We start from the raw sequence: 25,206 nt of genomic DNA on the forward strand, positions 1-25,206 counted from the left end.
CCAAACATTACTACCATCTTCTAGCTCTTAGAAGATGTTATTTCTCCTGCTTTACACAAAAAATACATTTTTGTGAATTAAAATGACAATAATCATTCCCACACCTCAATAAGATAATGAATAATTACTACACCTTAATAAGGTAATTAATCTGTAAGAATTCCTTCCTTTCATGTATAGGGACTTTAGAGGCTTTAAAGGCTTTTTCTCTGAAAAGTGTTTAGGGTTTCTATTGCTATGAAGAGATGCCATGACCATGGCAACTCTTTTAAAGGAAAACATTAAACATTTAATTGACACTGGCTTGCAGTTCAGAGGTTTAGTCCATCATCATCATGGTGGGAAGTATGGTGGCATGCAGGAAGACATGGTGCTGGAGAGACAGCTGAAGAGAATAGGCCACACTAGGCCTGGCTTGAGCTTCTGGAACCTCAAAGCCCTTCTATAGTGACACACTTACTCCAACAAAGCCACACCTCCTAATAGTGTCAGTCCCTATGAGCCTATGGGGCCATTTTCATTCAAACTACCACAGAAAGGAAACAATGTCTATGGGTTCAGCTCAATAGAAGAGCAGGTACTAGACATGAGCAAAGCCCTGTGCTCAATCCCCAGCATCACCTCCCCAAAACAAGCAAATATACATTGACTTACAGTAGAGAATGTTGGAAACTGGTTTTTGTTTTCAGAAACCAAGAATATCTGTTTGAATATTATTACCTAAGGGCTGTGAATTACTGAACAACATATAATAGGACTTTAAGTTACATATTCCAGGTCACAACACCCTTGCTTAAATCTTCCAACACAAAGGCCTCCTTGGTTGTAGATATAATTGAAGGCTAACTTCATTCATTAGGTAGCTGTCCAGCAGAAACAACAGCAGAAGTGTTACAGTTTAAAAGATCACATGGTACATAGATTGGATAAGCTAGCTGGTTCAATATTACTTTAAGGTTTGAGCTCTAACTTTATCTTAATATTTTTCTTAAATAGGTTTATTATTTAGAATTCCACCTAGTTTTGATTAGTCAGCAGCTCCTTCCTCTCTTAACATTTTAAGATTCATGCCTTTTGTATATGTGGAAGCAGTTACTTCTACTTGCTGCCAAGTGTTCCATATGTTGTTTATTCAAATAATCCTCTGGTCAGACACTTCTAAGTTGATGGGCGTTTAGGTTGTTTGGGATATTATAAATAAAACTTCTATAAATACTGTATTTAGGTGTGGACTTACGTTTTTATTTCTTGTGGGCAGATTACAAGTGAGGTTCCTGGGTTATATGGCTAAATATATGGTTCACATAGTAGAAAAAAGCCTTTAAAGATATTTTAGTATATCTCTGAAAATTTTCAAATACATTTCTGGGAAACTTTTAGCTCCAAATATTCCAGATGTTAAGATTTCTTAGTTTCAGTGTCTTCATCAATAATATGGTGATAATATTCTCCTTAGTGACTTAGTAATACAACTTATAGTATAGCTAAATGATCTATTATTCAGGTAAAATATGTAAGAAAACAGTTCATCTTTTTCTAAAGTGATTAACCTAACCCACTGATAAATGGTATGTATAAATATAACTTTAACTCTCTATCGCCATCTGGTGGCAACATGTGAAGTACTACTCCAATAATTTTTTTTGAATACTGGATACTTTATATATTAGAATTATAGCTAAGAAAAAAGGGAAAATATGGGAATGATTATTTTAAACACACTGCCACAAACGGATGGATGTGTTTATGTTTTTCACAGTTTCAGAATCTATTGAATAACAATAAATTCACAAGGTTTAGAGGGTTTTTAAAAATATTTTATTATTAAAATTTTCCACCTCCTCCCCACCTTCCATTTCCTTCCTCCACTCCCCTCCCCATCCCTCTCCAGTCCAAAGAGCAGTCAGGGTTCCCTGCCCTGTGGGAAGTCCAAGGTCCTCCCCCCTCCATTCAGGTCCAGGAAGGTGCGCACCTAAACAGACTAGGCTCCCTCAAAGCCAGTGCATGCAGTAGGATCAAAACCCAGTGCCATTGTCCTTGGCTTCTCAGTATTTTTATCATTAAATGTCTCAGTCCTTTAAGTAAAACAATTTATTAATTTATTCAAGTATAAAGTAATTTAGGACCTCCATATTTCTTTAATTACTCATTTGACTCTTCCTATGTACCTTCCAAAAATACCAGAGTTCTTTCTTATGTTTATAAAAATGAGTGATTGTGGAATAATCTCAACAAATAAAGATGTGTCACTTAGGAAGAAAAACGTTCTGCCTATCAAAAGAAAAATTTAGAAACAAATTCTTTTAAAGGCTATGTAACCCATTTAAAGGTGGAATTCTACACATGACACTTCACGGTTACTAATTACTGGTTTGTACAAGTCCAGAATTATATATTTTTAAATTGTCTTCCAATATTGATACATCTTGTCTTTGTAAAAAGGAACTTCTTGCTAACCTATAGCCATAACCAGCTTGGGACAATGACACTTTCTGAGGCTTTCTGGAGCATGTATGACATTTTCTGCATGAGTTTTCAGGTATAGAACCATATAAAGAAGCTCAGAACATTACAATAGGCCCTCAGCTAGAGGTTGAGGCTTGTGAGCTTCACCCCAACTCATAGTAGAATTTTTAAATTAATTTTTAAATTTGTTCTTCTCTCAAATATTACATCCTGACCGTGTTCCTCTCTCCCATCCCCTCCCAGTTCTCTCCACCCTACCCACAACCACTCCTTCTCCTTTCCCTTCAGAAAAGGACAGGATTCCCAGGGATATCAACCAAACATGGCATATCAAGTTGCAACAAGACTAGACATCTCCCCTCATATTGAGTCTGGAGGAGGTAACCCAGTAGGAGGAAAGGGGTCCCAAAAGTAGGCAACAGAGACAGAGACAGCTTCCACTTCCACTGTTAGGAATCCCATAAGAAGGCCAACTACACAACTGTAACATATATGCAAAGGGCCTAGGTTAGTTCCATGATTGTCAATTCAGTCTTTGTGAGGCTCTAGGAGCCCAGGTTAGTTGATTCCGTGGGTTTTCTTGTCGTGTCCTTGACTCCTCTGCATCTTTCTTTCCTTTCTTCCACAGGATTTTCTGAGCTCCAACTAATGTTCGACTGTGGTTCTCTGCATCTACTTCCATCAGCTGCTGGATGAAGCCTCTCTGATGACAATTGGGCAGGCATCAATCTATGAGTATAACAGAATGTCATTAGGCATCATGACATTGACCTTTTAGTGAATCATGTTTGGTTCTGTCTTAGGTCTCTGGGCTATTCAGCATCTGGGTCCTGGCCTTCCAGGTAGTGTCAGGGATGGGCTCCCTTTCATGTTGTGGGTCTCAGGCTGGACTTGTCATTGGTTGGCCACTCCCACAATCTCTGTGCCACCTTTACCCTAGCACATCTTATAGGTAGGACAAACTGTAGGTTGAAGATTATGTTGCCGGGTTGGTGTCCCAATCCCTCCACTGGAAGTCTGGTTACAGGAGATGGCTGATTCAGGCTATGTATCCCTTATTGCTAGAAGTCTTAGCAAGAGTCACCCTTGTAGACTCTTGAGAGTTTCCATTGTACTAGGTTTTTACCTCATATCAAAATAGCACCCCCCCTTTCCAGTCATCTCTTTTCGTACTTCCCCCTCCATGCTACCACTGGTCCCTCCTGTCCCATTCCCTAACCACCCCAGTTCATCCATATCTATTGTATTTCCCCTTCCCAGAGAGATCAAAGTTTTCCTCACCCATGAGTCCTCCCTGCTTGCTGCTTAGCTTCTCTAGGTCTATGTATTATAGCATGGTTATTCTTTACTTTTAATATCCACTTATAAATGAATGCATATCATGTTTGTCTTTCTGGATCTGAGTTACTTTACACGAGATGACTTTTTTTCTAGTTCATTCCATTTGCCCAAAAATTTCATGGTGTCAATCATTTTTAATAGCTGAGTAATATTTCATTGTGCAAATGTACCACATTTTCTTTATCCATTCTTCGGTTGAGGGAAACAACATCTAAATTGTTCCCAGTTTCTTATTATTATAAATAAAGCTGCTATGGACATAGTTGAGCAAGTGTCTTTGTGGCTTGATGGAGCATCCTTTGAGTATATGCTCAAGGGTGGCATAGCTGGGTCTTGAAGTAGAATGATTGCCAATTTCCTGAGAAATTGCCATATTGAAGAAAGTCTTATCTGGTTAGAGGAGATGACCTGTTCAGGCCCTTTATCCCCCATTGCTAGGCATTTTAGATAGCGTCATCCTTGTATATTCCTGGCCAACAGTTTATAATTAATGTATTTATTAATTATATAGTTATTAATATGATATAATAGGCCAAATATGTTATATATTGATATATTCTATATTAATACAATTATTTATTATCTAATCATTAATTATATAATTATTAATATAATATAATAGACCAAGTAGTTTATAATTAATATAAGCCTCTATGTGTTTCTTTGGGACTGAACAACTGCAGAACTGGTAGGACAGAACCTTCTGTTTACAGTTGTGCTAGGTGCCTAGCTCATTCCCAGATGCCTTCCCATTCCAGTTCTCACACCCAGTACTCTCTCCCTCCATCCTCCCCTAACCTGTTACCTCCTGTTCCTATCCCATCCATGCCCAGTCTACCCATATCTCTTCTGTTTCCTCTTCCCAAGGAGACTCATGCATCCCCCGCACTGAATTCTCCTTTTTACTTCCATGCTAGAATTTTTAACTGACTTGATCTTATGTGAGTGTTGTGTGAGTAACTACGGCTGCAATGCATTCCTGCATGCAACAGTCATGTCATTCCCAGAAGACAGTGTTTCATAGTTCCTAAATACACAAGGACAACCTGCTCAGATGGTATACTGTTACTTGCTGTATATTTTAGGACTGACCATTCAGTATTGGATAGCCAGTTCGTACTAGTTGGAGAAGACTACCAAGCCTGGTTTCTTAGCCAGTGTTTGAAGAAAAATTATTAGCAAGTGAAAACATTCTCATTTTTTTACTCTTCTATGTTGTAGGTATAGACATGTTAAATTTTTGTTATGTTAAAAATTAGGTGATATTTATAAATGTCTAGTAAGCCAGAATTAGAACACAGGTATATAGGACTTCCTAATTTTGATTAGTTAAACCATGGCTACAGATAATCACTTGTTCAACTCCTAATACCTATCACTAACTTACAATTCCACAGTTTTTTTTTTTTGGTTTTTCGAGACAGGGTTTCTCTGTGGCTTTGGAGCCTGTCCTGGAACTAGCTCTTGTAGACCAGGCTGGTCTCGAACTCACAGAGATCCGCCTGCCTCTGCCTCCCGAGTGCTGGGATTAAAGGCGTGCGCCACCACCACCCGGCACAATTCCACAGTTTTAGGTTCATGAACAACCTCTGTTAAATAGCAGAGAGATGGTATGCCTCTGTACCCTGGTCACTGAAGAAAATGCCAATGACAGCTGGGCGGTGGTGGCGCGCGCCTTTAATCCCAGCACTCGGGAGGCAGAGGCAGGTGGATCTCTGTGAGTTCGAGACCAGCCTGGTCTACAAGAGCTAGTTCCAGGACAGGCTCCAAAGCTACAGAGAAACCCTGTCTCGAAAAAAACAAAAAAAAAAATGCCAATGACACAACATTTTGGTCACTGCCTACTAGGAATACTCTTTTCAACACCTTGTGTCTTAGTTAAGGTTACTATTGCTGTGAAGAGACACCATAACTATGGCCCCTCTTATGAAGGAAAAACTTTAATTGGGGTGGCTCTCTTATAGTTTCAGAGGTTCATTCCATTATCATCATCGTGAGACATCGTGGTGTACAGGCAGATATGGTGCTGGAAATGTAGTTGAAAGTCTTATATCTTGCAAGCAACAGGAAGTGGTCTGAGACACTGGACAGTATCTTGGAGAATATATGAGACTTCAAAGCCCACCTCAACAGTGACATACTTCCTCCACATGATCATATTTTACTGCAATAAAGTCACACCTTCTAATAGCTTCACTCCTTTTGGGGGTCATTTCTTCCAAACCACCACACCATGGATAGATTCTATCACTTACAATCATAGCTTGAATTTAACAAACAAAATTCATTGACCAAGAATCCAAATCTCCTATACAGCCTACTTCCTTATTCCACATCTAAGAAGACTACCCAAACTCATTCATGGACAAAACAGATGACTGGGGGATACCAAAGCAGTAATGAAATGAGATAGGAACGAATAGACTTTTCTCAGAGAATCATCCTCACCATGAATCTAGCTGGGTAATATTCACAGGATGAAGAAACCACAAGGACAGTATTTTTTATATTATAGAATAAGGTTTATTAACCAGTCGTGGAATATATTTAGTGTGTTTCCTCAATGCTTTTCATTTATAGCTTTTATTGGTTTTATTGAGATATACATTTTTCTCTGCTCCCCTCTCTTCTTCTCCCCTCCCCTTCAACCCACTCCCATGATCCCCATGTTCCCAATTTACTCAAGGGATCTTGTCTTTTTCTACTTCTCATGTAGATTAGATCCATGTATGTGTCTCTTAGGGTCCTCATTGTTGTCTAGGTTCTCTGGGATTGTGATCTGTAGGCTGGTTTTCTTTGTTTTATGTCTAAAACCACTTAAGAGTGAGTACATATGATATTTGTCTTTCTGGGTCTTGGTTAACTCACTCCATATGATGTTTTCTAGATCCATCCATTTGCTTGTAAATTTAAAGATGTCATTATTTTTTCTGTTGTATAGTATTCCATTGTTCCATTTTCCTTATCCATTCTTCAATCAAGGGGCATTTAGGTTGTTTCCAGGTTCTGGCTATGACAAACAATGTTGCTATGAACATAGTTGAGTACATGTCCTTATGGAATGATTGAGCATCCTTTGAATATATACCCAAAAGTGATATTGCTGGGTCTTGAGGAAGGTTGTTTCCTAATTTTCAAAGAAACCACCATACGGATATTCAAAGGGCCTGTACCAATTTTCACTCCCACCAGTAATGCAGGAGTGTTCCCTTTTCCTGACATTCTCTCCAGAATAAGCTGTCATCAGTGTTTTTTATCTTGGCCATTCTTACAGGTGTAAGATGGAATCTCAGAGTTGTTCAGATTTGCATTTCTCTGATGACGAAGGATGTTGAGCATTTTCTTAAGTGTCTTTCAGCCATTTTAGATTCTTCTGTTGAGAGTTTTCTGTTTAGGGCTGTACTCCATTTTTTATTCAATTATTTGTTCTTTTGATAACCAATTTCTTGAGTCTTTGGTATATTTTGGAGATCAGTCCTCTATCTGATGTGGGGTTGGTAAAGATGTTTTCCCATTGTGTAGGTTGGTTTGTCTTGTTGACCGTGTCCTTTGATTTATAGAAGCTTTCACTTTCGGGAGGTCCCATTTATTAATTGTTTCTCTCAGAGTCTGTGCTACTGGGATTATAGTTAGGAAGTGGTCTCTTGTGTCAATTCATCCAAAAGTACTTCCCACTATCTCTTCTATGAGGTTCAGTGTGGTTTATGTTGAGGTCTTTGATCCATTTGAACTTGGGTTTTGTGCATGGTGATAGATAGGGATCTATTTTTATTCTTCTGCATGTTAATATCCAGTTATGCCAGCACCATTTGTTAAATATGCTTTTTTCCATTTGATTTTTTGCTTGTCAAAAATCAGGTGTTCTTATGTATGTAGATTAATATTTGGGTATTTAATTTTGTTCCATTGGTCCTCCTGTCTGGTTTTATGGCAATACCAGGCTGTTTTCAGTACTGTAGTTCTGTAGTAGAGTTTGGAGTCAGGGATTGTAATGCCTCCAGAAGTTCCTTGATTGTACAGGATTGTTTTGGCTATCCTAGGTTTTTTGCTTTTCCATATGAAGTTGATTATTGTTCTTTCAAGGTCTGAGAAGAATTTTGCTGGGATTTTGATGGGCATTGCAGTGAATCTGTAGATTGCTTTTGGTAAGATTGCCATTTTTACTATGTTTCCATTTTCTGGTGTCTTCTTCAATTTCTTTCTTCAAAGATTTAAAGTTCTTGTTATACAGGTCTTCCATTTGTTTGGTTACAGTTACTCTAAGATATTTTGTGCTATTTGTGGCTATTGTGAAGGGCGATGTTTCTCTGATTTCTTTCTCAGCCCATTTATCATCTGTGTGAAGGAGGGCTACTGATTAACTAAGGAGTCAATCTGGTATCCAGCTACATTACTGAAAGTGTTTATGAGTTATAGAAGTTCATTGGTAGAATTTTTGGGGTCACTTATGTAAACTATCATATCATCAGCAAATAGTGAGAGTTTGACTTCTTCTTTTCTGATTTGTATCCACTTGATCTCATTTTGTTGTCTTATTGCGATTGCTAAAATTTCAAGAGCTATGTTGAAGAGATGTGGAGAGAGTGGACAACCTTGTCTTGTTCCTGATTTCAGTGGGATCACTATGAGTTTCTGTTTCATTTGATGTTGGCTATTGGCTTGCTGTGTATTGCCTTTATTATGTTTAGGTATGTTCCTTGTATCCCTGCTCTCTCTAAGACCTTTATCATGAAGGGATGTTGCATTTTGTTGAAGTCTTTTTCAGCATCTAATGAGATGATCATGTAGTCTATTTTTGGATTATATTGACAGATTTTTGTATGTTGAACCATCCCTGCATCTCTGGGATGAAGCCAACTTGATCATGGTGGATGATTTTTCCGATGTGTTCTTGGATTCAATTTGCCAGTATTTAATTGAGTATTTTTGCATCAGTATTCATAAGTGAGATTGGTCTGTAATTCTCTTTCTCGGTAATGGGGCTGTCTGTGACTCTGGTAATCAATCTTCCAGGTGCCAGTGGATCCAAGACTCAGATGGTTGCTCCTCATGGTGCAGTCAGGGCAATGGTTCCAGTCACTCCTTTGGTCACTCTCTGTTCCTGGAGGTTGCTCGGCACTCCCAAAGTCTGCTCTTTAGTACCAGGGGTCGTTTGGGACTGCTCCTGTGGAGATTGCTTGTGTGGGAGCTCTTTCTTCTGAAGTTGCTTCCTTGGGCCTGCTGTGGTAGAGGTCACTGGCTCAGGCCTGTTCTGGTGAAGGTCTCTGGATTAGACCTGCTCCAGCAGATTTCGCTGGCTTGGGTCTGCTACCTCAGAAGTCACTAATTCACATCCTATCTGGCAGAGGTCTCTGGTTCAGTCCTGCTCCCTTGTATCTGCTCCTGGTCCTGTGGAGGTCTCTGGCTCTGCCCTACTCCCTCAGCAGTTGCTCCCTTGTACCTGCTCCTGTGGAATTTGCTACCTCAGGCCTGCTTCAACAGAAGTCGCTGGCTCAGACATGTTTCTGTAGATGTCCCTGGCCTGGATCTGTTCCCCATGGAAGTCCCTGACTTGGGCTCTGTCCCTCAGAGGTCTCTGGCTCCAGTCTACTTCCTGGATGTCCCTGGTCTGGGCTTGTGCCTGCAGAAGTTTCTTTCTTGAGTTAGGTCCTGCAAAGATTCCTTGCTCTGGTCTATGCCCTCAGAGGTCCTAGACTCAAGCCTGGACCTATAGAAGTCCTGCCTCATTCCCACTCCTTCAGAGGTCCCAGACTCATTCCCAGACCTACAGTGGTCTCTGGTTCCTGCCTACTCCCTCAGAGGTTCCCTCATTTATTTCTATTAATATACAACTATTGAATTTTGTTACAACATTTTTCAAACAATTTTTACTCTGGTTATTTCTTTTTGCCCTTCTTCCTCTAACCCATCCCTCCTTTTTACCTTCTAGCTTCCATGCCACATGTGCCAATCATCCTCTCCTCCCTCCCTTACCCAACATCCTCAGCACTTCTTGGTCCCTCCCTGCCTTGGCATCTTGATCTAGTTTCACAGTCTACAACCACTCTCTCACCACCTCATTTATTTAACATACAATTGCTTCGGTTTACTAAAATAATGCTCTATTTTGATATTCTGTTGCTATGAAAAAACACCCTGACAAAAGCAACTAGGAGAAAGAGAGTTTATTTCATTTTACACTCCCAGGTCCTAATTTATCACAGAGGAAAGCCAAGACAGGAAATCAAGCAGAAAGAATGTAGCTTGCTAAATTGCTCTCTTGATCATGCTCAGATATTTTTCTTATACGGTTCGGGTCCACCTGCCTATGGTTGGTGCTACCCACAGCAGTCTGGATTCTCTACATCAATTATCAGTCAAGGTAATCTCTTAAAGACTTGACCTCAGGTCAGTCTAATCTTGGAAATGAGGTTCCTTCTCTCCCCTTGACTGTATGTTGTATCAAGATAACAATAAAGACCAGCACAAATGGAAAATATTTTAAATGCAAGTCAAGAAATCTAAGGTCAGCTCATGACAATTGGGTCAATGTATATCTTTAAGAATAAATTTCAATCCTCAAAATTTTAGATAAAAACTACAACTTTTGATGTCTAATACTCATGAGAATAAAATGATTCTTCAAACACAAAATTACATTGAATGAAAGATACAGACTTACAAATATCAATAAAATGGCATTACCTGACCAGAGGAGGAAGATTGAAAACCCTGTTAGGAAAATCATTTATTAATCTTTTTTTTCTTTTTGAGACAGGGTTTCTCTGTAGCTTTGGAGCCTGTCCTGGAACTAGCTCTTGTAGACCAGGCTGGCCTCCAACTCACAAAGATCCACCTGCCTCTGCCTCCTGAGTGCTGGGATTAAAGGCATGCGCCACCACCACCCGGCTCATTTATTAATCTTGATCATCATCTTCCCACTTCCCAGATAAAAGTCTATAATAATAAAAGGCAAAAAGTAACTGAACATCTCTGTCTGCACCACAAAAAAAAAAGAACAAAGGAGTTAAATTAATTCAAGGAGAGAGGTGTGAAAGGGAAGCAAAGACCAGAGGCGAGTGAACCCCACCAGAGACCAGTAGATCCAGTCTCACTAAACTTCTCTTTTGTCCTTCTGTATTTGCATAATGTGTCCCTCACATTTATGCTGCTCTTGTATGGAATTTCTCATGTTCATGTGACACTATCTACTTGTATATTGCCTTTTCCATCACCTTAACAACATGTCTAGAATAAAGGACTTTAAAGATAAAAGTTGGTAGGTGTTTTGTTTGTTTGGCTCAGTCTGTATGTGCAAATCCAACATGAGACACACCTAGGACTTCAGAGATGCTTAGTGGTAATGGTACTGAGTGTGCAGTAAAACAAAAATACTGAACCAGGAAGTAGAAGAGGAAGAGGAGAGAGCTCTGAGCCCACAGCCCCCTTCATGGACACATTTCCAAAGACCTAAGCACTACCCCACCTCCTAAAGTTTACACATTTCCCAACAGAACCATTTTGGAACGAAGCCTTAAACATATGGACTTTGGAGGGATGGTTTAACGTCCAAACTATAGCAAATTCCTTATAGGGATGCTTATACTTTCATATATAAGAAAACGCAAAAGACCTGATTTTCCCATGAAATATTCATGAATAAGTCTAGATAATTGTGTGATATCTGGTATCCACTTTTATTATAGCAAAGTCTCTAGGCTCAAAAGTACAGTGGTTGGGAATCCAGAGGCAAGAACCAGACTACCTGTGCTCAAGTTACAATTTTATCACTTAGTGGCTAAGTGATCTTACAAAGGCTACTTAGCCTCTTTGTGCTCAGATTTCTTTGGCAGAATGGTGATGATCATGGTATTTACTTCCTGGAGGAAGTTTGAGGCCTAAAAATCACTCATCTCAACAGTTGGCAAGGATGTACCGGTTAAATAACATGCCTCTCCCTGCCAAAAAAGTCTGCTTTTTGAAATTTTGTATTCCATCAAGTCTTTCGGTGAGAAAGTGTGTGTCCATTTCAAGTGAACTACGTGTTTTTATCCCTCTTATTATATTTTTTGTCTTCCTTATGAACCAGAATCAGTCAGCACAGTGCTGAGGAGAATGGACACTGAAGATTTTACTTGGACTAAAATACTTGCTCCATCCCATGTGACTTTAAGACAGTAACTTAATCTGCGCTGCCTTGGTTCTCTGCCTATAAAATGGAGGTGGCAATGAGAATAATCATGTGTCAAGGAATGCGAGAATGACATATATAAAAGGAACGTGATAGTGCCCTATATAAAAGCACATAACATCCACACAAGATGGCTCCATAGTAAAGGTATCTTTAGCCAAACCTGAACCTAAGTCTCTAAGTCTGATCCTCAACACCCACATGGTAGAAAGAGAAAACCAACACTTGAAAATTGTGCTCTGACTTCCATATGTATTCTCTCTCTCTCTCTCTCTCTCTCTCTCTCTCTCTCTCTCTCTCTCTCTCTCTCTCTCTCTCTCACACACACACACGCAGAGAGAAGGAAGAAAGAGAGAGGGGAGAGAGAGAGAGGATAAGTAAAATCTAATAAATTTTAAATGGTGTATAGCATATTGTAATTGCTAACTACCCACAGATCCATCCAACATCCTGCATTTATCATGTGCCAGCTCAGTGTAAACTGTTAACCATTGGTCGCTATTAATATGATAAGATGAGGATTTACAGAGTAGGGACTGTCAGCCATTGTTATCTCAATCTTGTTTGAAAAAAAATAGGCATTCAAGGAGTCCATCTCAGATGATATTCTCTAGAAAAACTCCAGCTCAAAGAGAGCGCCAGTCTCAGGCTTCTTCCCTTCATGGGTTCCAGGAATCCCACTACCAGGGACAGAGACAGGCCCTAGCTCTCCTTTCTATCCAGGCCTTTGTTAGCCACTGTTTTGAGTCAGGGGAAATAACAGAAACAGATTGACAGAGTGGCCAGATGATCGAGCCTCACATTCGGGGCCTGCTACTTCTGAGTGACAAGTTAATCTCTCTGCTTCCTCACCACTGAAATGGACTAAGGCAGGTCCTGCGTTTAAGGGGCCCTGAGTGGTCGATGAGTAAATGTGGCATTAAATTAGAATGTGCCTGGCACAGACTAAGCACTGTAGATAAATTGGTTGTTGTGTATGAGTTTTTGTTGACAGGTAAATATTACATGTATTTATGGTGTGCAGCACGGCAATTTAGTCATGTGGAATGGCTAAGTCAAGCTCCTGCATATGCATTACTGTATATGATTACCTTTTGGTATGAGAGCCCTTGAAATTTCCTCTCAGCAGTTTTTGAGTGTACAGTCTACTGTTGTTAGCAGTACTCACCATGGTTTATTCTGCCTAGATGAAATGTTATATCCTTCCACAAATGCATCTCAACTTTCTATTAGTTGTGATTATTATTAACTTTACAATGAGTCCATAGCATGGAATCTACCTGGCTAGACTTCAGGAGTACCCCCACGGAGATGTCACTAGTGATTGTGTTCTTACAACCTACTCATGGTCTTCTCTTGACAGTCTTTGACAGGTCCTGGTACAACAGGATACAATAATATAAGCCCAGAGGACAGAGGAAGGAAGGGAAGGTAGAAAATGGCACTGGCACTACTAGCAGGAACATCCATCCATACCTCACATTCATGGATACTACGGGAGTGAGAGAGGACTGATTCTTTGTGTCCAGAGATCCAATCCAGTGTTTCTTTCCCATCTGGTGGCATACTCCACCTCTCTCCCCTGTTATAAGGGAACCAGTGAGAACAATCTTTTCCTGTTTCAAGAGAGCTCGGTTCCACTTTGGGACTCAAGTCACAGATGCTTTCAGAAATCAGTGCTAAGATGAGATCACTTCTTTTTGTTTTGTTTTGTTTTGTTTTGTTTTGTTTTGTTTTGTTTTTTAGTATTCTTTTTTTCCAGTTTATTTATTTTTTATTAAAAATTGCCATCTGCTCCCCTCCTCCTCCCCTTCCCTCCCCTCCCCTCCACCCACACCCCCACTCCCTCCCTCTTGAGGCCAAACAGCCATCAGGGTTCTCTACACTATGTTGAGACCAAGGTCCTCCCAACTCCCCCCAGGTCCAGGAAGGTGAGCAACCGAACTGACAAGGCTCACACAGAGCCCGTCCATGTCGTAGAGACCAAGCCCATCGCCATTGTCCTTGGCTCCTCGGTCAGCCTCCACCATCAGCCACCCTCAGAGAGTCCGATTTGGTCGCATGTTCCATCAGTCCCATTCCAAGTGGACTTGGTGGTCTCCCATTAGTTCTGTCCTGCCGTCTCAGTGGGTGAACGCGTCCCTCATGGTTCTGACTTTCTCATGATCTCTCTCCATCCGCTCCTCATCAGAACTTTGGGAGCTCAGTCCGGTGCTCCAATGTGGGGCTCTGTCTCTATCTCCATCCATCGCCAGGTGAAGGTTAAGGCTCACAGTGAGCCCGTCCATGCTGTAGAGTTTACATTCATTGCCGTTGTCCTTGGTTTCTCAGTCCTCCTCCACCGTCAGCCACATTCAGAGAGCCCGGTTTGGTCCCCTGTTCCATCAGTTCCATTCCAACTGGACTTGGTGGTCTCCCGTTAGATCTGTCCCACCGTCTCAATGGGTAAACGCACTCCTCACGGTCCTGACTTCCTTGCTCATGATCTCCCTCCTTTTGCTCCTCATCGGGACCTTGGGAGCTCAGTCCGGTGCTCCTATGTGGGGCTCTGTCATTTTCTCCATCCAATGCCAGGTGAAGGTTCTATGGTGATATGCAAGATATTCATGAGTATGGCAATAGGATCTGGCCATTTCTGGCACCCTCTCCTCAGCTGCCCAAGGACCTAGCTGGGGGCATCTTCCTGGACACCTGGGAGCCCCTCTAGAGTCAAGTCTCTGCCAACCCTAGAATGGCTCCCTTAAGTAAGATATATAATTCCTTGTTCCCATATCCACCCTTCCTATATCCCAACCATCCTATTCCCCCAAGCTCTTTCCATCCTCCACTTCACACTTTTCTCGCCCCATCCCCCCTCCCCCCATCCCACCCCACCCCTATGTTCCCATTTTTTGTCCGGCAATCTTGTCTACTTCCAGTATCCAGGAGGATAACTATATGTTTTTCTTTGGGTTCACCTTCTTATATAGCTTCTCTAGGATTTTTACAAATTATAGGCTCGATGTCCTTTATTTATGGCTAGAACCCAACTATGAGTGAGTACATCCCATGTTCATCTTTTTGGGCCTGGGTTACCTCACTCAGGATGGTGTTCTTCTATATATTGAGCACCAGAGGGCAGAACACCACCACAGAAAAATCAAAACAGCAAAGGTACTCAGGGAAATGTCTCCAGAAGCTAAATGCAATTAAGTCCTACCCTAGGGGGTGTTCAAGGTACAGGATCCTGTGTATACATACTCTCAGGCATTGTTACTGCTGAAAGCTGCCACCCCAGAAAATGCCCCCAAAATGTCTGAATGTGTTCAGAAATTTCTATCCTTACTATTCAGATATTTCTCTTGCTTGGTGAGAAAAGAGAGTGAGACAGGAGAGTTCAGAAGAGGATGCAGAGAGACGTCATCAGGCTATCAGCTGAACATCATCCCAAGGAAGGGAAGCACATTAGTACCTCTGGGTTTGGAGTATTTTCATACCACACAAAGGAAAGGAAAGTTAATCGAATCAAAGTGAACAACTCTTACTCTCTTGCTGCGAAATGATCACATTCTAGACCCTCCCTGAAGCTCAAGTTCAAGGTCATCTTCAGACTTAGTTGTAGAGCATTTGAGCAGTCCTTTGAGGGCTGGCATGAGGAGGTAGAAGTTGTTGCCTTCTTAATTTAACCTAACTTAATTTTGAAGGTCTGCTGGCCATGGAAACAAAGAGAAGAGAAGAGTTTAGTGTAGAAGGTAATAGCAATAGAACTCTTGGCACTCAGGTGTGTTGTAGGGATTTAACTGACAGGATTACCTGTGGCTGTGTTGAGATAGACCAGAGTAGTCCCGAGGTAGTACAGTTCTCTGGCTTCACTGATATGACTCAGGTAAACATTATACGGAGACACCTCTCCCCAGACAAGCTAAGGGAGGAGCATCCTAGTAAGGACACGAAAGCCCCACATGCTTTTAAGGCCTGGCTTACCCTTGCTGTACAGCTCTGTTCTGGAGAAGTTCCTGAGCTGGTCTGGGTCTCAATTTCCTACCTTTGAAAATGTCGATTATTCACAGAAGACAGTCACCCGCTGAGCAGCAGAGCTGTTTTGTAATCCAGCAGTTGTCTAGGACATTTCTAACAATTCCTTCTCGAGCTTCAGGGTGGCACGTGGATGAAAAATGAGGACTCGGGATTGACTGCCAAGATTGTCTTCCAAGGTCATGGCAAGTGTGGGACGCCAAATTAGTCTGATTCTGCTCTATTCTCACATACATACACACATTCCCCATCCCCGCAGTTTAATTGTTTCCTCACGGTACAGGAAGCACAACACGTAGGAAGTACTACACAGACAAACAACTGGAGCAGACAGCTTTGTGAGGGGCTGCCCTCTGTGGGCTGGAGAAGAGCACTGGGTCCTGTCCCCGTCTCCCATCTCAGCAGGGCATTGATTCATCATTTGGAAGAAATCAATTCTGGCAGCGGTGGAAGAAAGATTTGTCCAGATCCATTTGTTATCTGGGTTGCCCTCAGACACTTCACAGACGAGTAGCACACCAGCCCCAGTCCCCCAATCACAGCCTCTTAACCAAACAGAGAAATGCTGCAGGAAAGGCTGTTTGGAAGCTGAACCTGGGAAATGTCAAGGTTCGAGTTAGCAGGCGCTTTGAAGCCCTCAAATCTAATTTCTTACTACACGGTTATGGAGTTTTTAGCTGAGAAGTGAGTGACATACTTAGGATTACACATGTGGGAGGTAACAAGGCTAGAATTTGGATCTTGTTCTGCCAATGCCACCCCAAGCCCTCAGCCTGGGACTGCATCATGAAGTCAAGACTCAGAGCCAGGAGATGTATTTACCATCTCTTATTCCCTAATGACCAGCATGCCTTCTCCAGCATGAAGTGCCTTCAGGGAAAGGGCTAGCAGTAGGTTAAAACAAAAGCTCACAATTTTAGGTTTAAAATTTTGACCAGTTCTTACTATAGATAGATAGATAGATAGATAGATAGATAGATAGATAGATAGATAGATAGATACATAGATAGATGATAGATAGATGATAGATAGATAGATAGATAGATCGATCGATCGATCGATCGATCGATAGATAGATAGATAGATAGATAGATAGATAGATAGATAGATAGATGATAGATATGTATTTTCTGTAGAAGTCATATCATATGCCAAGGAATGTTTATTACATGTAAAGTAGCTAAAACTCAAAAATATGAAAACAGCCCTATGTATCTGATGTTCACCTTATCTACTTTAGACAGAGATTTAGAAGCTTGCAACCACTGAAAATCAATATTGTAGCTCTGGGCCTCATTCTTGAGCTTCTGAACTACCTCATGGTATTCAAAACTCCTTCACTTTCAAACCACACAATACTGCAAATGTAGGCACCTGCCAGAAGGTGACAATGTGTCTAGATTGTGTCTGCACATTGGGTGCCAGTTGGTCAAGATCTCTTATTGTCTTGGGACATGAGAAGAGAATGCATCAGCTGCACTTCTTTGGGAAACCATATGTGTCACTCCATAAATGTAAATTGCTACTCTTATCACTAGAGTCTCTATGATTGAGACTTGCTTATTTTAAAACTAAAGGACACTGTATCATTTGGGCAGATCCAGGAAAAGTTTGGCATGTGGACGACAGCTTTTAAACCCAAAGAATCTCACAGTGAGAATGGCCCAGACTGGATATTCTCAAACAGTTCTCCACCCAAAATGTTAATTATTCATAATGCCCTTAAATCCTCTTCTATGATGAAATGTTAAGTGACACATTAAATATTCATCATGATGCACCTAATGCAGAGCCAAGGGCAGAGCACAGCAGAGCAAATGTGATTTCTGATTCTATATCTTTAATTCAAGGCACCGCACTCCCCCAGGGGGCTAGGACTCCATCCTAAAAGAGAGCCAGGAAAGCCAGTTCACAGCAGCCCTTCACATACTGCCAAACTCTTTATAATCTTTGCAAAAAGTCCTTTCTTTTTTCCTTTTTTAACCTATTCAAAATTGATGTGTAACTTACATGAATGTGTGTGTGTGTGTGTGTGTGTGTGTGTGCCCGTATAATCAACATCTACATTGTGAAACAGAATGTTTCCAGCAGCCCAAACATTTTCCTTATGCTTCTTGCAAGTTAATATCTATCCCACACATACAAGAAGTCATTATTTTGACAAGAAGTTGTTTTGAAATCTAACTTGTATTCTTCCTGCTGTCATTGCTTTGACTTCTTATCGCTTTAACTTGAAGCAGGGCCAAGTAGTCATCACTGCCCATTGATTTCAAGTTGGCCAGAGTACCAAAATATAGAAAACAGGAGGCTTCTGGGGTTATCCAGGAAAAGATGCTTGAACAGCTCAGAGGGAAGACAGGACAGGGAGATCTGTAAGGTGTTTTGTAAGTAGGGGCTGAAGGGCTGGAGAGTGAAAATGAAGGAAAAAGTGTGGTCGGAAGGGCAGGTAGGAAGGAGGGGTGAGCTCAAGCGTTCTGATGGGATTTGCTGCCTTCAGATACATAGGAGGTATCCAAGTCATCTTAGACATCAATGATCTACCTGAACATGGATTTTAAAGTTGAGGGCAGCAGGGGATCACCCAGGGTAGACACATTAGGAGACAAGACCCAAGACACCATGTTCCTGCAGATGTTCACTCTTGCTATCATTATACTCTAATTGGGAAAAGAAAAATAAACTCTTGTACAGTATATAATTAAGTCTTGAGGTTTGAGAAGTTTACATTCAGTTTGGAAGGGTTGTTTTCAAAGGTTTGGGATTCTCATAGGATGATAAAAAGGGGCTCTTTTGGTTGAGTAGCTATAGCTTTGGAATGCCAGTGGTCCCCACGCTGGTGTCAAGTGTGTGTGTGTGTGTCTGTGTGTGTCTGTGTGTTGTGTGTCTGTGTGTGTCTGTGTGTGTCTGTGTCTGTGTGTGTGTGTCTGTGTGCGTCTGTGTGTGTCTCTGTGTGTGTGTTTGTGTGTTTAAAAATAATAGAGGTCAAGATTTGAGATAGTAGAAAGAACACAGGAGGAAAGGGGAGATGGGGGATGGAAATAATGTAAACACGGTACTCATGTTTAAAATTCTCAAAAAGTTAAATGTTTAAATAAAAACTAAATAGTTATAAGTGGTTACTATGTTGGGCAAAACAATTCAAGGTATATATCCTCACTGATAAAAGGAAAGGTTAACAATAAATTGATCACTAAGGTGTAGCTCCTAACAGTGGCAGGAAATTCTTGTTGAAAACATCTTTAGAATGAAAGAATCACCAAATAAATAAAGATTTGAATAAATAAATTAGTTTGTCTTAAGAAAGTGTCATAAATGAAGCTAGTTGTGATCAGGAGGGGGTTCTTGACAAGCATTGGGTGGGAGCAGACCCAAGTACAATGTGCATCAAACTTGGCTTTGCACTTTCTCCACACTCAGAAGAGCAACTTTCTCTTTGCAAGTGTTTGCTTTACCAAGCCTCCCAGTGAGAAAGACTCTCCATGCTGGAAGTAGACTGTCAGGAAAGTAGAGACAATCATCAGGAGGCCCCAGCAAGAGCTGACCCTGGAAGATTTCCCTTCCAATGCATAGAAAGATTTCCTTCAGGCACATCTCACAATAGCCACTGCCCTTAAATTTGTTGACAAAAAATCCATGACTGGGTTCCCATCATGGCTTTGTTTCTTTCCATTCCATTTTAATTCTTAGAAGCACCCTTTATCAAGGTTTGATCTTAGGTTCACATATTCTAAATATTAATTGTGGCAGAAATCTAAGACATTTCCAGAGAAAGTGTATAGCACAAAAGGCATGCCTCCCTCCTATTGCTGGAAGACCTACTTGGAGTACTTGCCACGGTAAAATGAACATGCAAAGCTTAGCCTATTTAACACCCCCACGTTCTCATAATTAGTGATATGTTCATGTAATATATCCCTAGCACTACAAAGTGGCAAATCACTGGTAGATGTAAAAGAAGACTGCTCATTTGTTCCCCGGTTGCCCAGACCTGAATAATCACATAGAAACTATATTAATTACAACACTGTTTAGCCTATTAGCTCAGGCTTCTTGTTAACTAACTCTTACATCTTTTTTTCTTTTATTATTATTATTATTACAAATTTTCACCTCCACCCCTCCTCCCATTTCCCTCCCCTCCTCCTATTCCCCCTTCCCCTCCCTCTCCAGTCCAATGAGCAGTCAGGGTTCCCTGCCCTGTGGGAAGTCCAAGGTCCTCCCCTCTCCATCCAGGTCTAGGAAGGTGATCATCCAAACAGACTAGGTTCCCACAAAGTCAGTACATGGAGTAGAATCAAATCCCAGTGCCATTGTCCTTGGCTTCTCAGTCAGCCTTCCATGTAAGCCACGTTCAGAGAGTCCAGTTTAATCACATGCTTCATCAGACCCAGTCCAGCTGGCCTTGGTGAGTTCCCATTAGATTGGCCCCACCGTCACAGTGGGTGGGCACACCCCTCACGGCCCTGACTTCCTTGCTCATGTTCTCTCTTCTTCTGCTCCTCATTTGGACCTTGGGAGCTCAGTCCAGTGCTCCAATGTGGGTCTCTGTCTCTAGCTCCATCTATCACCAGATGAAGGTTCTATGGTAGTACACAAGATATTCAACAGATTGGCTATAGTATAGGGCCAGTTCAGGCGCCCTCTCCTCAGCTGCTCAAGGAACAAGTTGGGGACATCTCCTTGGACACCTGTAACTCTTACATCTTAAATTAACCTATTTCTATTAATCTATGTTTTGCCATGAGGCTATAGACTACCAGTAAGGTTCCAGCATTTCTCTTCTTTGGCAGCTACATGGCGTCTCCTTGACTCTGCCTTCTTTCTCTCAGAATTCAGATTAGTGTTCTTCACCTAGCTCTGTTCTGCCCTGTCTTAGATCAAAGAAGCGTCTTTATTAATTAATGGTAATAAAACATATTAATCTCACATCAGGAAGAAGCCAAAATGAGACTGTCTAGACATCCTTTAAAGGGCTATTACAAGATGGATCCTTTTTATTGGAGGTCTCACAAAAAAATAAATAAAATGTGTTCTATCTTCATAATTCCCATAAAGTAGTAAATTTAGACTTTTGTGGGGATTCAGGACTGTATTGTTTTATAGACCTCTTTAAGAAAAACATTACAAAATTATGAATAAAAATTGGCATATTTTCTCCTGGGCCTTCAAAGAAGCCCTTTTGGTTCAAGAAGGAACACTGACTTCAAGGATGAATTTGAGCCTGAAGTTCTCCTCATCAATTATTAAACCACCTTCTCCCTTTAAGGAGTGTGAAAGAATTCTTCCTCGGATAAGTTCCCAAGAAGTCTTACTTCCAGGAAGGTGAACTTACCTGTGTATTCTAAAGGTAAATCATTTCCAGGAACAAATAGCTGAAAGAATGGGGACAGGCAGATAAGGGCTATAGTTTCTTATTGTGATCAAAGGAGAGAGGGTAACACTATAAAATTACTATCAGTGGCAATAGTAATTATTATTAAATGTTATTGCTAACTCAACCTCAAAGCACTTTGTATAAATTTCCACGGAATTCTCATATACATCCTCATCAATATATCTCATTATTATTACCATTTATAATATGATTTGGATACAGGGAGTTTAGTGCATCTAGAGCCTCACAGGTAAAAAGCAGTGCAGTCAGGATACAAAGCTAGACCATGACTTCCGAGGCTTTTGTCCTGTAACACTCCTCCTCCACACACTCACCCCATACCATAAAGACCAGGAGCAGCATGTGTCCTTGCTCAAGACATGGCCATTTATAATTCTATAGGAGGATTCTATAGATCAGATTTTTCTGGGGGTTTTAAGTCCTCTGTGGAGGGTTATTGGAGTAGGAAGTTGGTTGGTTTGATTTTTGAAACAGTCTTTCTATACAGTCCAAGTTGACTTCAAACTCCCAATTCTCCTGTTCTTGCCTCACAAATGCTGAGGTTACACTCGTGTGTGGGCATGTCCAGCTCTGCTAAAGGGTTTCAAATGCCAAGTCAGGCAAAGAAACTGCAGCCACTCAAGACCATGTTAAAAGACAGAGCAGTGCTGGCCTTTAGAATATTGCATAAAGTGTGTTTAAGAGGTTAGTTTTAATTCTCATAAACTAGCATGCCTTTTGCTTTAGAAATTTTGTTTATTATGGGTTAGACCATTTATTTCTGTGACTGTCAAGAAACAAAAAAAATGGAAAGCTTGATAAGAATGATGGCCAATGAGTCACTCTTATCTCAGTCACCTCCTGCTGTGCACTACAAAGAACAGAATTCCTTGTGTCTGGCATTGAGTTATTCATCCAACAAGATGAAGATGCTCTGTCTGCTCAAACATGCCTTCTCCTTCTGATGCTAATCTGTATTTATTCTTCAGTCTCAGAGAAAATCTCCTTAATATAAACACTAAAACAAACAGACAAACAAAAACTGTCAGTGATTCTGATGAGCCCTTCTTTCAAGCTTTTAGAGAATAGGTAGATTACAATGGACAGTTGTTTTATAGATAGGTTTACTGATTTAAAAAAAAAAAACTAAACTCACTTTCCTCAGAGCACCATATCACTAAATGTTAGAGCATGGAGCAAATCCCAGAAAATCATTACTCATTTTCTTATCTATATTATATACTGAATATTGTAGCTAGACATTATTTACTCTGGTCTGAGCAGAAAGGGTGAGTTTCTCCATACTTACCTTTGTGTAGCTTCTCCAGAGCCTGTATAGAGTCATGATTGTTCAGAGGAGGTTGGGAGACTGACTGTGTACGCCTCAGATTTTGCTAGCTCTATCTGAGCTACTCCATCAAGAATTTTTTCAATCTTAGATGCCTCAAAGGAGACATCTGTCCTCCTCTCCTCTGAACAGATTGCTATTACCTTAAATCATTTTATGCATATTCTGATCTAGCAAATAAAAGCTTTACCCTCCTGGTGCCTTGCTTGACTGAGAAAGGCGTGTATAACAGAAATCAGAAAATGCCACCTAGGAATTTTTGAAATTCATTATCATAGACTTCTCACTGACTGAAAAAATAACTCAAAGTCATAGCAGAAAACTGAAGTGTGTCCATTATATTATCATGAGCAGGAACTAATCATGAGAAAATGTATGTAATCTTGGCCTTAATTCCAAATTGCATACACTTGTTCACTAAGAACTGAGAGTGGGGCTGGCTATGATTTTGATAGACACAATAGAACCATCAAAGCCTATGAGATAAAGAGGGATGTGTTTAAAATATTTGAGATCATAAACAAATAGCTTGATGACATTGGTGTGATGCCTATACATTCCCTCTAAAACTAAAGCAATACAAAAATCATTTTCTATTGCTTTTAGATGTCAAAATGATGCTCAACATCACAAAAATGAAAATCAAACCCACAATGAGATACCACATCATGATCAGTAGGAGGGCTATTATTAAAAGTAAAACAGAAAAAGGCAATTGTTGGTAATGTAATGAGCAGCTAGATAAAAGGGAAGAAGACAGGAAAGTAAATGAAGAATGTATTTAAGGGCCAATAAAATGACCCATCAACTGTGGTAGATGCTTTCAAGAAGAGGAGAGCGAACATTAGCTATTGGATCTGAAGACAAGTGATCCCAAGTGAAATGGGGAAACAAACTCCCTGCGTAAACTTCCTGAGGCAGGGTATGTCCAGTGTCTTACAAGACTAATAATCACAGGTTTGTATGACTCTTCCAGGAGCAGGTTCAGGAATACAGGGACAACAAACAGCATGACGAGTGAATATGAGCCTCTGCTGCTCTAAACACTGGCTACAATGGTCATACACCCTTGGTAGTATTTTCTGTGGGCAAAGGCTATGGGACACTCTATTATGAAGATATAATGTATGCCATATGCCTGCTGTAGTTCATCTGTCTAAGGTAAAATCTAGGTCAATTTATATGCAGAGAAATTTCCTCCATTTTTAACCACCAAAATCCCATTTTAAACTGCTGGACCAGGCTAATAACAAAGGCAAGATTCACTGGGGAGGATTCTCTTCTAGTGCCTTGTTAACCAATGACCAGGGATTGACTAATTCACTGATATTCATGATCATTCATTAGTCACTCATTTATAGCTCATCATTCACAACCTTTCTGAGTCCAGGCATGCTAGTTAGGGCTGTATAGACCCATGAGCCATGATTCAAAGTCATGGAGCTGTGAGGCTCGAACACAAGTGAAAGTTGTGCAGTGGGAAAGAAGATGCCAGGAGGGAGGGGAAATAGGAGTAAGGAGGGAACAGGAATAGTCTAGGGAAAAGGAAAGAGCTGCAGGTGTGGCCATAGCTTATCTGAAGCTGAGAGGAAGAACTTGGGTTCTCCAGATGGGAACAAACAGAAGGTAGATGAAACAGAACCCAGAAAGACAAGAAACTTCAAAGATTTGGAAAGTCAGAACAAGAACAGTGAGGAGGTTTACAAGAGCAAAGCCTGCCCAGGTAATAATAGTATTGTTAGCAGAAGTCACAGTATTGACTAACGTTCATTTACTCAGTTGATTAATGACATTTCCTGGGTGTTTGCCATGTGTCAGGCTCTCTATATAGAAAGGACATTGTCATGTGCTGTTTAAATACAGCTATCTCATTTTATGTTTACCAAGGCCCCAAGAGAAAGGTTTCTATGTATAGACTCTGAAGTCTGGAGTGCATGCCAGATCCTCTGAATGGGACTTGCAAAGAAGACTGAGCAGTGGCTTGGAGCGACTGTGTGACCTCTGTCTGCATATCCACAGCAGATCACAGAAGACAGTCCCAAAACCTAGATGATTCATAAATGGAAGTTTTTTGTGCATTGTGAGCCCTTCCCTGCTCACTCCACCATCCACCCTAGCCCTCTTCTAATCTGAAGTCATGGACAGTTATTTTCTCTCATTGGAGGCTATTGAGTAAAACCTCAGGGAATGGGAAGTAGGGAAACATGTGGAACACTTGTTTTCTCTTTCTTAAGGAACACAGTTAGTTTGGCTCACCCTTAATCACAGTTCTCAACCCCAGCATTTGTGAGGCAGAGGCAGGAAGACCAGTTTGAGACCAGTCAGTCAGTCTGGGCTTCATTAGCAAGAACATGCCAATTTTATATATATATATATATATATATATATATATATATATATATATATATATATCTTCCTTTTCCACAGTGGAACTCTGAAACACGGGTTACTCCAACACTGAGGGGACTTAAGAGATGAGGAACAGCCATACAG

General features: G+C 40.8%; 1 long non-coding RNA gene across 1 annotated transcript in view; it reads right to left on the reverse strand.

Moving 5' to 3' along the window:
- Positions 1-1,967: 1,967 nt before the first annotated feature.
- Positions 1,968-25,206, reverse strand: part of LOC119801307 — a 78,188-nt gene continuing 54,949 nt past the window's right edge. The window contains exon 3 of the long non-coding RNA XR_005283160.1: positions 1,968-3,195. This is a non-coding gene — a long non-coding RNA (uncharacterized LOC119801307). The remainder of the gene's footprint in view (positions 3,196-25,206) is intronic.

Source organism: Arvicola amphibius, chromosome 14, assembly GCF_903992535.2.
Source record: "Arvicola amphibius chromosome 14, mArvAmp1.2, whole genome shotgun sequence".
NCBI classification, from domain to species: Eukaryota; Metazoa; Chordata; class Mammalia; order Rodentia; family Cricetidae; genus Arvicola; species Arvicola amphibius.